The sequence below is a fragment of the Passer domesticus genome, chromosome 5 (assembly GCF_036417665.1).
Source record: "Passer domesticus isolate bPasDom1 chromosome 5, bPasDom1.hap1, whole genome shotgun sequence".
In the NCBI taxonomy this organism is placed as follows: domain Eukaryota; kingdom Metazoa; phylum Chordata; class Aves; order Passeriformes; family Passeridae; genus Passer; species Passer domesticus.
The window spans coordinates 70,713,667-70,723,393 of record NC_087478.1 but is presented as its reverse complement, the minus strand read 5'-3'; the positions used below and the strand labels follow the sequence as shown (position 1 = coordinate 70,723,393).

Here is a 9,727-nt window from a genome sequence, read left to right as displayed (position 1 = left end):
AAGTAGTTTTTGGGGACAGCTACTACCCTGAAATTGGTACAACTCCACTCACAGTGCTTCCACACACTGAGAAATAGAATTGTTTTTAAACTGTAGATATAACCTTTGAGTACAGATATTATATACTGCACGAAATATGAGCTGCTGAGTGACATTTGCCTAAAATGTCACCTTCTAAACTCCTGAATTAGAACTGAATCCTTAAAGAAAGCACTTAAAACTCTCCATTAAACTGACAGTCTTACTGGTTACTAAATTTCCTAGGCAATTTTTGTGGGTGGATTTTTGCAGATTTTTTGGAGGAAAGTGTGAATTAGTCAGGCAGTGGTAGCCACTGAAACAACTTCACCTGGGCACAGCAGCAATAGAAGGAACAGACTCACAAGCAGGGGGGAAAGGTTTGTCTTGACTCTTCAGGCTTATCACAGCAGAAACTGCACGGCTCTTGTCCAACACGCTCAGGGTCTTTTCAGTTTACTTTTCATTCCTGACCCTTCCCCTTTTTAGTTTAATTTCTTTTACCTTTTGTATTTGTACTCATCCACAGTGCTGGACCAAGACACGGACCCAAGCCAAGTGAGAAATCCTGTCCTCCACCTCCAGGGCTTGGTGAAATTCCAGTTTTTTCAGCTTCCAACATCATGTAATCTGTATCTAATAAAATGGAAACATAGCACTTGGTATTTCTAAAACATTTGTAAGCACTTTATTCAATTTATAAAATATATTCAAACTTAGCTATATGTGGAATTGATAGAAATTGAAGCACTTGACATTTTAAATCACTTGGTGCCAATTCCTTCATTGCGCTGGGCTTTTTCCCATTTCAAAACCAGAAAACAATTATGTGCACTTTTTTTCTCCCAATTATACAAAACTCTTCAAATGTGTGTTCTCAGGAGTTCACCAGCTGCTTAACTGGTAAACTCTCAGGAGTTCACCAGTTCAGAAAATTAACCCTATCCCTGCCAAAAAATACTCTCCACCCCCCACCTATTTTATCGTGGGGGACAGCATGGGACCTGATAAGTGATCAAGAAGGTGAAATTAGGGTTACAGGGAGTTCACAAAGGTCACCAGCTGTTCTTCTGATTACACTGCTGGGCTCTGACTCTTTCTAAAATATGTGACAAATCGATTTTCAAACAACAAGTCCCACATTTAGGGAAACATCTAAAAATGTTTTTTAAAAGTGATCTGCAGGAGACTCCACCTGCTGACTGATTCAGAGCCTTTGAAGAACAGTTGGACTCAGATTTCCCTCTGGTGCGTTTTCATTTTGGAGTCACAGAAAGTTCTTCGTACAGTTGAGCCCGTATGGGATGCAGTAAAATTGGTTTTCTGTTCTACATGGGCCAAATAATTTAATTTCAGCAAGGAGGTTGTCTGCAGCAGTACCCTACCTGGTGAAGTTTCAAGGCCTGTTACTAATTTAAAGCATTCTTGTTTCATTTCTTTACTTACTTTTGTATAATACTGGCCCTTTCATTAGTATATTCATATGAACTTAGTTCTTGAATTTTCATCCAAACTCACAGTGGCTTGCTGCCTGAAATCCAGAATGAGTAGTAAGGTTCTGAACACTTAGAACTGCTGCTTTGGTGCTGGCACAGCAATGACATCATACACAGGTTAACCACTCTTGGCCCTTAGGGAGGGAAAATATAGAGAAAGGAAAAAATTACAGAAAAAACTGTAATAAAGAAAGGTACTTTCACTAAACTTATGCATAAGAAGAAGTACCAAGCTTGACCATGTGATACAGCAACTGTAAAATTTTTAACAAAATGGAAGAGAAATTAGATTTACCTCTTTCTGGAGAATCCTGAAGAGCATAAACACAAGTGATGCTGTAAGCTGAGGTGACTGCTAAATAACATGGGAACGTAAATTATTGTCCCAATAGAACAGAAGCAAACATACATTCAAATAGATTTATTTTTCAGAATATAAACTTTTAGCACAAATTAAACTTTAGCATAAATTACAATGGCATTCCTAAAAAAAAACCCCATATACCCACAAGAGGATGCATGGGATAATTCCTTTTCTAATTTTCTCATATCCAGTGTATTAATTAAATTTGAATACTAGTTTTAGACTCTTTCTAATGGGGAAATTTGAAAAGACATCTTGACAATTTAAATTTGAAGTAATTCAGTACAAAGTACTGAAGTAATTGAAGTACAAATTTTTTAGTTCTGAAAAGCAAATATTTTCAGGACAAGAGTCCTGAATTTCTTCTTCAGGGTGCTTTGAATATATTGGGACTTGTTTATTTTCTCTAGAGACCTAATTCCCAAACTGCAAAGGAAAAGCAAATTATAAATATTCATCTTCTCTATTATTCATATAAACATTAGCTGAATCTCTGTCCAATTAATTTTTTTTAAAATAAATCTTCCCAGAAAGGGCAAGGATCTCTTATTCCAAGACACAGGTGCAGAGCTTCAAAAATGTGAGATGCAAGTACTGACAGAAGAAGAAAATGGTTAAAACTGAGTTCATTACTTGTTTCCTATAACACAGCATAAGTCAAAATTTCCAAAAAAACAAGCAGAAAATAATGCCTTGAGAAAGAAAACTGTGTTTACAAAATGAAATATGGGCTTTTGGCTTTCCCTCAAAGTGCTGCTAACACTCATTGCTCTCACTCTTGCCACACACAAATCCACACTTGACCTCCCAAAATCCACCTATAGCCCCTTGGCTGTCCTGGCAGCCAGCTCCAGAGCCCTCTCATCATTCTGCTCAGCCTTATGCTTCCCAGCACTGCTGGCAGTGGCCAGCACCACACCAGCTGAACCCCCAAACTCAGATTTATGTGGCACAGGATGAGCTGGGGCTCCTGGCCCCACTCGTGGCAGCTGCTCTGGCATCTGCTCTCCTGAGCCACATGGCGCAAGTGCTCAGTGCCCCCCATCACTGAGCTGCACCTAGCCCTGGCTATCCCAGTGGTTAATTGATCCTTTGATTTACCCCAAAAGGAGAGCATTTAGCTTGTCCTTTGGCTTTTCTTAACTCAGAACTAGCAGCAATGATGAATATATTCTGGTATAATACAATTGCAGTGAGGTATCATAGACAACTTTTAAAATATCATCTCTCTTTTCACAGAAAGTTAATTCAGATACACTGTCAAAATGCTTGCTTTACATCCAAGACTCCTAATAGCAACATTTTGGAACAAACTATGAAATATCTCAGCAATACAGTCAAGAGGAAAAACAGATTCACCACTGCTAATTTGGCATTAATTTGCAGCTCGCTTTACTTGACAGCTTAAAGAGCCATCCAAAGGAGTTTTCAAGTTTGCTCTTTATCTTATCTTTATCCCTGTTTAATCTATCTATCTATCTATCTATCTATCTATATATCTATCTATCTATCTATCTATTTATCTATCTGCATATCTTTATATATTTATCTTCCTCTATCTATTTTTTTGGTGCTAATGTAAATTAAGACTATCAGTGTTTCATAGAGTGAAATTGGGGATTTAGGCACTTCGAGATGCCTACAGGCTTAATTGCACATCACCAACGTAGGAAATAGCCTACTAATCCTCCGACGCTAATTATACTTTGAAATCTCTTTAGTGACTGATCCTGTCCTGGTGTCTTATGAACAATAAGGCTTGAAAAAATCCTTGGAAAGTAGGTTTCCTTACAACTTTTAAATAGTGATATAAAGTGGCTGCAAAGATATCAAGTTCCTTGTTCAGTGCTGTGCTTTAAGTCAGTGATAAACTGAAAGGGGCCGAAAATGACCCACAGCAGTTCCCATTAACTGCCAGTCTGTATTTTCTCAGATATTGAATTATGAGATTCACAAGTCTTCTCTTTTCCACTATGGAATACAAAGGATCAGTAATTAGAGGTAGGCAGACTTTTTAATTTTTGTTTTATGAAGCTAGATAATGTTTCACTAAGAAATTTCTTGATAGGAAACTTTTGGTCTTATAGTTTTGCAAAGGTTTAGAGCATTACAGAGTGTGGCTCTATTCTACTGTTTTATGTCAGAACCCAGGACATTCCTCTGGATACCCTGGATGGCTCAAAACCCTGGCAGGGGCTTGGACACTCTGGCAGAAAGCCAAAGACACCTGGGAATTTGATCTCAACCCATGGAGCAAATTACCAACCTTATATGAAGAATTACAAGTCACAAAAGTTTAAGTAGCATAACAGTAGTTGTCACAGGGTGAAAGGTGAAATTTTGAAGAATTTTGCTATGGGGGTCTAGGGGACAAGATGGCGGGATTTGGGCGTTGTTCTGTTCTTCTTCCTTCTAGCTTCCATCTTCTTGGTGATGGTGTCAGTTTGGGACTGGTGTAGAGTAAAAAGTCACTGTCTAACATAGGTGATAGGTATTGGGACATAACTGTAAATATAAAATACATAGTTTATAGTATAAAAGACAACACCACCACAAGGACGGGCAGTGTGCCTTGGACTGACCTGCTGAACAGAACTTGGCAGGCCAGACAGAAAATGTTTTAGATAAGAAATAATAAACAAACTTCTGACTCATTCTTCGACAGCTGGGTTGGGGAAAAGAGACTTTTAACTCCACCTTGACCAGTGGAGATCCTGAGAGTTTTCGATCTTATTTTTATAGAACACCACCCCCCCCAAAAAAAAAAAAAAAAAAAAAAACACAAAAAAAAAAAAGAAAAAAAAAAAGAAAGCACACACACACAAAGAAGAGAAATAGAGAAATTTTTAGCTTGAGCCCATTTGTTTTGCCTCTACTTTAAAAATCTGGACTGGAAGATGCAAACTGAAATCTTCAGACATGTTCTTTTTGAAGGTAGCAATTATGAACAAATTGGTTTGAGAAAGGCAGAGAGAATGGCCTTTCATTATAAGGATTTCAGAAGGAGAAACTTCTCCCCAGAAAAATATGCAGGCAATTGTTTATTTCTTTCAGTCATTGTTAATAAAATGGAAGTACTGCTTTACTAAACTGCGGGAGAAGTACTGTCAGAAATCTCTCTTTAGTTGAGACATCAATATAATGTATTCAATTTTTCATTCACATCTCATTCTTTTCTTCCATTAACATCAGCACTATTTTTAGACCCAGACTGCCATGGTGCGGTGTTTGTGTCTGGGACAGAGTTAATTTTCTTCACAGTAGTTAGTACAGGCTATGTTTTTTGTTTGTGCTGGAAATACTGTTTATGCTGCAGAAGTATGGACAGCTACTGCTCAGCTGGGCTTACCCAGGGTCAGGCCTTTCCTGCCTGTCCCCCCACAGGGAGTGGGCTGGGGTTGGACGAGAAGCTGTGAGGAGGCACAGCCAAGACAGCTGATCCCCACTGACCCAAGGGATATCCCATACCCTGCATTGTCATGGTCACCGGGCAAAGATAGGGAAGAGGGGAGATGTTGGGAGTGATGGAGTTCTTCTTCCCAAGTCACCTTTACCTGGGCTGGCACCCTGCTTTCCTGGGGACGGCTGACCTCCTGCCTGCCCATGGGAAATGGGAAATGAATTCCTTGTTTGGCTTTGCTTGTGTGTATGGCTTTTGTTTTATCTGTTACAATGCCTTCGTCTCAGTCCGCAAGATATTTCACTTCTACTCTTCTGATTCTCTCTCCCATCACACCAGGGCAAGTGAGTGGGAAGCAGTGTGGGGGGTAATAGCCAGGTGGAGTAAACCAATACACTCATCAAGCACTTCTTGTGAGGGAAAGAGCTGCTACAAAATGAGGTGCAAAGCCTAGAGTGGTCTCAGCAAAGAACTGCCCACTCTAGTGCCATAATGGTGATGAATCCCTTTCCCCTCATTCTGATCAAGCAAAATAGTGGAAAATGACCTTAGCACTGAAGCTCTTCAGCCTCTTAAGTGTTTGTTTCATATCCTTTGATGATATTTGTCAAACAATTTCTGTTACACAATGTAACAAAGAATAGGAACCTGCTTTTGCACAGCAACTCTCTATCTGCCTTGCAGCTCCGGTGACTGTGACCTGGAGCTCAAAAGCTCTTCATGTGCCTGCCATCTGATATCTCCTGATATTTCCTGGCTGACTAACAGCTTTATCAGACCTCCAGCACACTTGTGACTTCCAAGCACTATGAAAAGCATGTTCAACACATCTAGAAACAGCATTAGGATGATTCCCAGCTACATTCTCGCTATGCAATACCCTTCCTTGACCACAAGTGCTGCCTACCGGTGTTTGCCAGCCCTCCACTGGGCAAAGAGTGTGTTGGATCAATTAATGCATGCCTAGCATCCTCTCTTAGTATTTTATTACTTTATTATTCAGAGGCAGTGAACTTCAGTGAGCAACTTCGGTCTTTACTAGGAGATGCATGATGCATTTTGGTATAACATGGAATCCTACATATTTCCCACATATACTCACTAAGTGTGAAAGACCCTTTAAGGCAAACTTGTGTTGGTATTAAGGAAGTTTAATACATTAAAATAACTCAAATAAAACCCCTGAATTTGAACTGAGAGTTTTAGAAGGGAAAACAGGCTTCTGAGAATTGAATCATTGTTTTTCAAAAGGCTTTAGACACCTAAGAGTTCAAGTCTTCCTGATTTGCAATGCATATTAAGCTTTCACAGGTTGTGGATGATTGTAAAAATTAAGATAAATGTCCCAGATTACTGGGGTGCTTTTATGAAGTTTCCATTAAATCACTGTGCTAACCACTGCTCACAAATCAGACCAGGATTGTGTTTTACATACTTGCTTCTCATTGACAAGAAAAAGATTTCACCTTTCTTTTCACAGCAACAATCATAATGTGTTAGTATAACTTAAAGGGTCACAGGCTTTTATTTTCATAATCAGCCTATGGTTTAAGTGATTTACAAAGCAGAAAAGTGCTTTAACAATGCAGCTCACAGAACCCCCATAGTTATCCTACGTGACATTTTAAACCTAGTATTAAAGCAAATAGTCTAGCCATAATAAAAGAAAGATTATGGATCTTGTAGTGCATGAATTATTGAGAAAAAGTATTCTAGCCAAGATAAAATGGAGAGTACTGGAAACCATTCCCTTATTCTACTTCTATCTATAAAGTCAGCTTAGATCAAATGAGGTGATTTTAAGCTTTGATCAAAGATTTGTTTAAGATACAAATTTTGCTGAAATATTAACAAAAGCTTTTCTAGTCTTTCATGTTGGATAACACAGAAAGTATTACAAACAAAGAGGATTTCACACATTATTCTTGTGCAGCTATGGGGCAAACAGGGCAGCACTTCTGCTGATCAGCATCTATCACAGTATTTAACTTCTCAGTCATGCTGGTACCTCTGACTGAAATCTCAATGCGCTGTAACAGGAACCATCAGGCTTGCCAGTGTTGTTAAAGTGTTGAAGCAAAACTTAGCAAACCAGAACTTTTTGATCTCAAAGTTAGGTTACTTATTTGCAGCCAAATTCTAGAACTTTAATGCATCTTTTCCATGTAATATATAAAATTCACAGTCTTCCTGGGAGAAACTCTGCAACCCAGTAAAGGTAGGAAAGCCTGTTCATGGCCAGTAACTACTTGTGCCTCAGTTTACCCATCTGGAAAATTAATATAATTAACATCTGCGTTCCAGGTCTGATTGTATTTAAGATTTTATAAGAGAGGTCTTGAGATGCAGAGGTTCAAATGAGCAATAGATATTATTACACATTTTCTCTTCTCCCATTTATTTAGGTTTTCCAATAGCAGATTCCTAACAAGGGCAAGTAGGCAGAGCGAAACAGAACATTTAAGACAAGCCACACAAAGCCATGCGAAAGAGGCAGGTCTGAAATAATAAATCTCTAACATACCTAAGGAAAAGTCTTAGGCATGGAGTTGCTTCTTTTAAGTCAGAACTTTCCAAGCTCAAATGTTTCCCTGCACTGCAATCCCAAAAGTACAGTCCTGCCTGTCCCTCTTGCCTGCCTAACACAGCTGCAACTCTGTGCTTCTGTGGCCACACCACTTTCAGTGCTGGACTCTTCCCTACAACCTCGTGGCACAGGCAACACCAGCACCTGCCCCACTGGGTACCTTGGCTCTGCCAACAAAGTTCAAGTGAAACTGGGTTTTCTCCTCTCAAATAAACACTTGTGTGAGCCCTTGCTGGAAACTGCATAACAGGGAAATGTTTTTTGCCAGATGGCAGAGGATGGTTTGGATCTTTTTGGCCATTTTCCATCAGTATTTATATATTTTTGCCTTTCACCTGAATGCCATGCTTTGGCATATCTAGCTAAACACTGGCAGCCTGTGCCCTGCCTCATCCCCACACCCAGCAAGGCGATGTTCTCAAGTGCAAGGCATCAAGTTCCTCCCAGCTTAAGGATGCAGATCTCTGTCTGACTGAAATGTCAGATACTATATTAAAAAGGTAGCAGATTGTGGTGATAATGAAGTGCTGCAGCCTGTCGCTATGCTACCAACTGCTCTGAACTGACATGTCAGAAGGAAGAGCAAGGAAAATGCCCAGAATCCCTGTTTGGATCCCCTTCCCACGCCTACCACCAACTGAACTATTTTAAATATTTACAGATATAGCCAGCATGTTTCTTTATAAACAAAGCCTAAAATGATAAATAGATAAATATGTTACCCCAGCAAGCCTGCTGTCTAAAATCGTCCTCTTGCCTCTCCAGTTTGCCTCAGATTGTATTCTTCACTCTTCACAGAGAATCACTGCTTAGGGAATGGGCATTTCTCTGCCCCATGTGTATCCCTTAAAGAGACCAACCTCACCCTTCCCCAGAGCTGTGTTCAAAAGCAGATTGAAAAAATTAAGGGAGATGTTTTCCTGCCAGCTGGGGATGAGGTGAGAGCTGTGGATGCTCTTTAAAAAGAGAGGGGCACACTCTCCATCTCTCAGCCACAGATTTTACCTATTATTGCCTTATTTATACAGAGTTAGCATCACCATCCTCAGCAATAGTGTTGCTGGATAATAAAACTGGCTGCAGCTGGCCTGGGGGAGTCAGGGCAGAAGGAAGGAGGGTGATACACAAGGGCACAGCCAAAGCCTTGCTTTCATCCAGTACAGAGCAGCACAGAGCTCCCAGCAAGCCAAATTCCTTCCCTTTCCTCAGCAAACCCACCTACTGTGCCAAGCAGAAAACACTCCCAACCAAACTGCTTCTTCTCCCATTGCAATTTTCATGAATAAAGAGAACAAAGCAGACTCCTTATCATGATGCCAGGGATTCACTGTGACTTGCCTGGCAATTTTGATATGAGATGGGTCTTCATCCCAGGCCATGTTTGCTGAGGAGAGATTGTGTTTGGAAGAGCACCGCGTCAGGATGGGTCTCTGTGCTCCAATGCCATTTTTAAAACTCTCTCCTCAGTCAAGAAAACAAACTGCTTGGAGTCATGTTTTTTCCTCCTGCCCACTATGCAGAAATGGAGTTCTTGATTTTTTTACCAGCTGTGGCTGAATTTTCAGTTCCATAAAATGGCAGATTTTCCCAACACAATGTAAAATTATCTGTTCTTTTAAAACCTACAACACTTAAATTAGAAACAGGTTCATTTTCTGCTAAAATATCTAACATATCATTATCCTAATTCAGCAGTAAAATATTTTAAACTGGTTTTGGGTGAAAGTAAATTTGTACTAAAAATACACAGCAGATACATTTTCGAGACCCATTTTCATTATGAAAATAATTTTGTTGTTTGTGAAAATCACACCCAAATAGCAGTGGCTGCAAGGCACTAAACTCCAATATAGAATTTCTTT

The 9,727-nt window shown here is 39.7% G+C and overlaps 1 long non-coding RNA gene across 1 annotated transcript; it reads right to left on the bottom strand.

Moving 5' to 3' along the window:
• Positions 1-229: 229 nt before the first annotated feature.
• On the bottom strand, positions 230-8,736 carry LOC135301390 (uncharacterized). Its single transcript, XR_010363154.1, has 3 exons — positions 8,588-8,736; positions 1,465-1,648; positions 230-654 (listed from the first exon to the last, which is right to left on the bottom strand). It is a non-coding gene; the product is annotated as an uncharacterized LOC135301390 (long non-coding RNA).
• Positions 8,737-9,727: the final 991 nt, after the last annotated feature.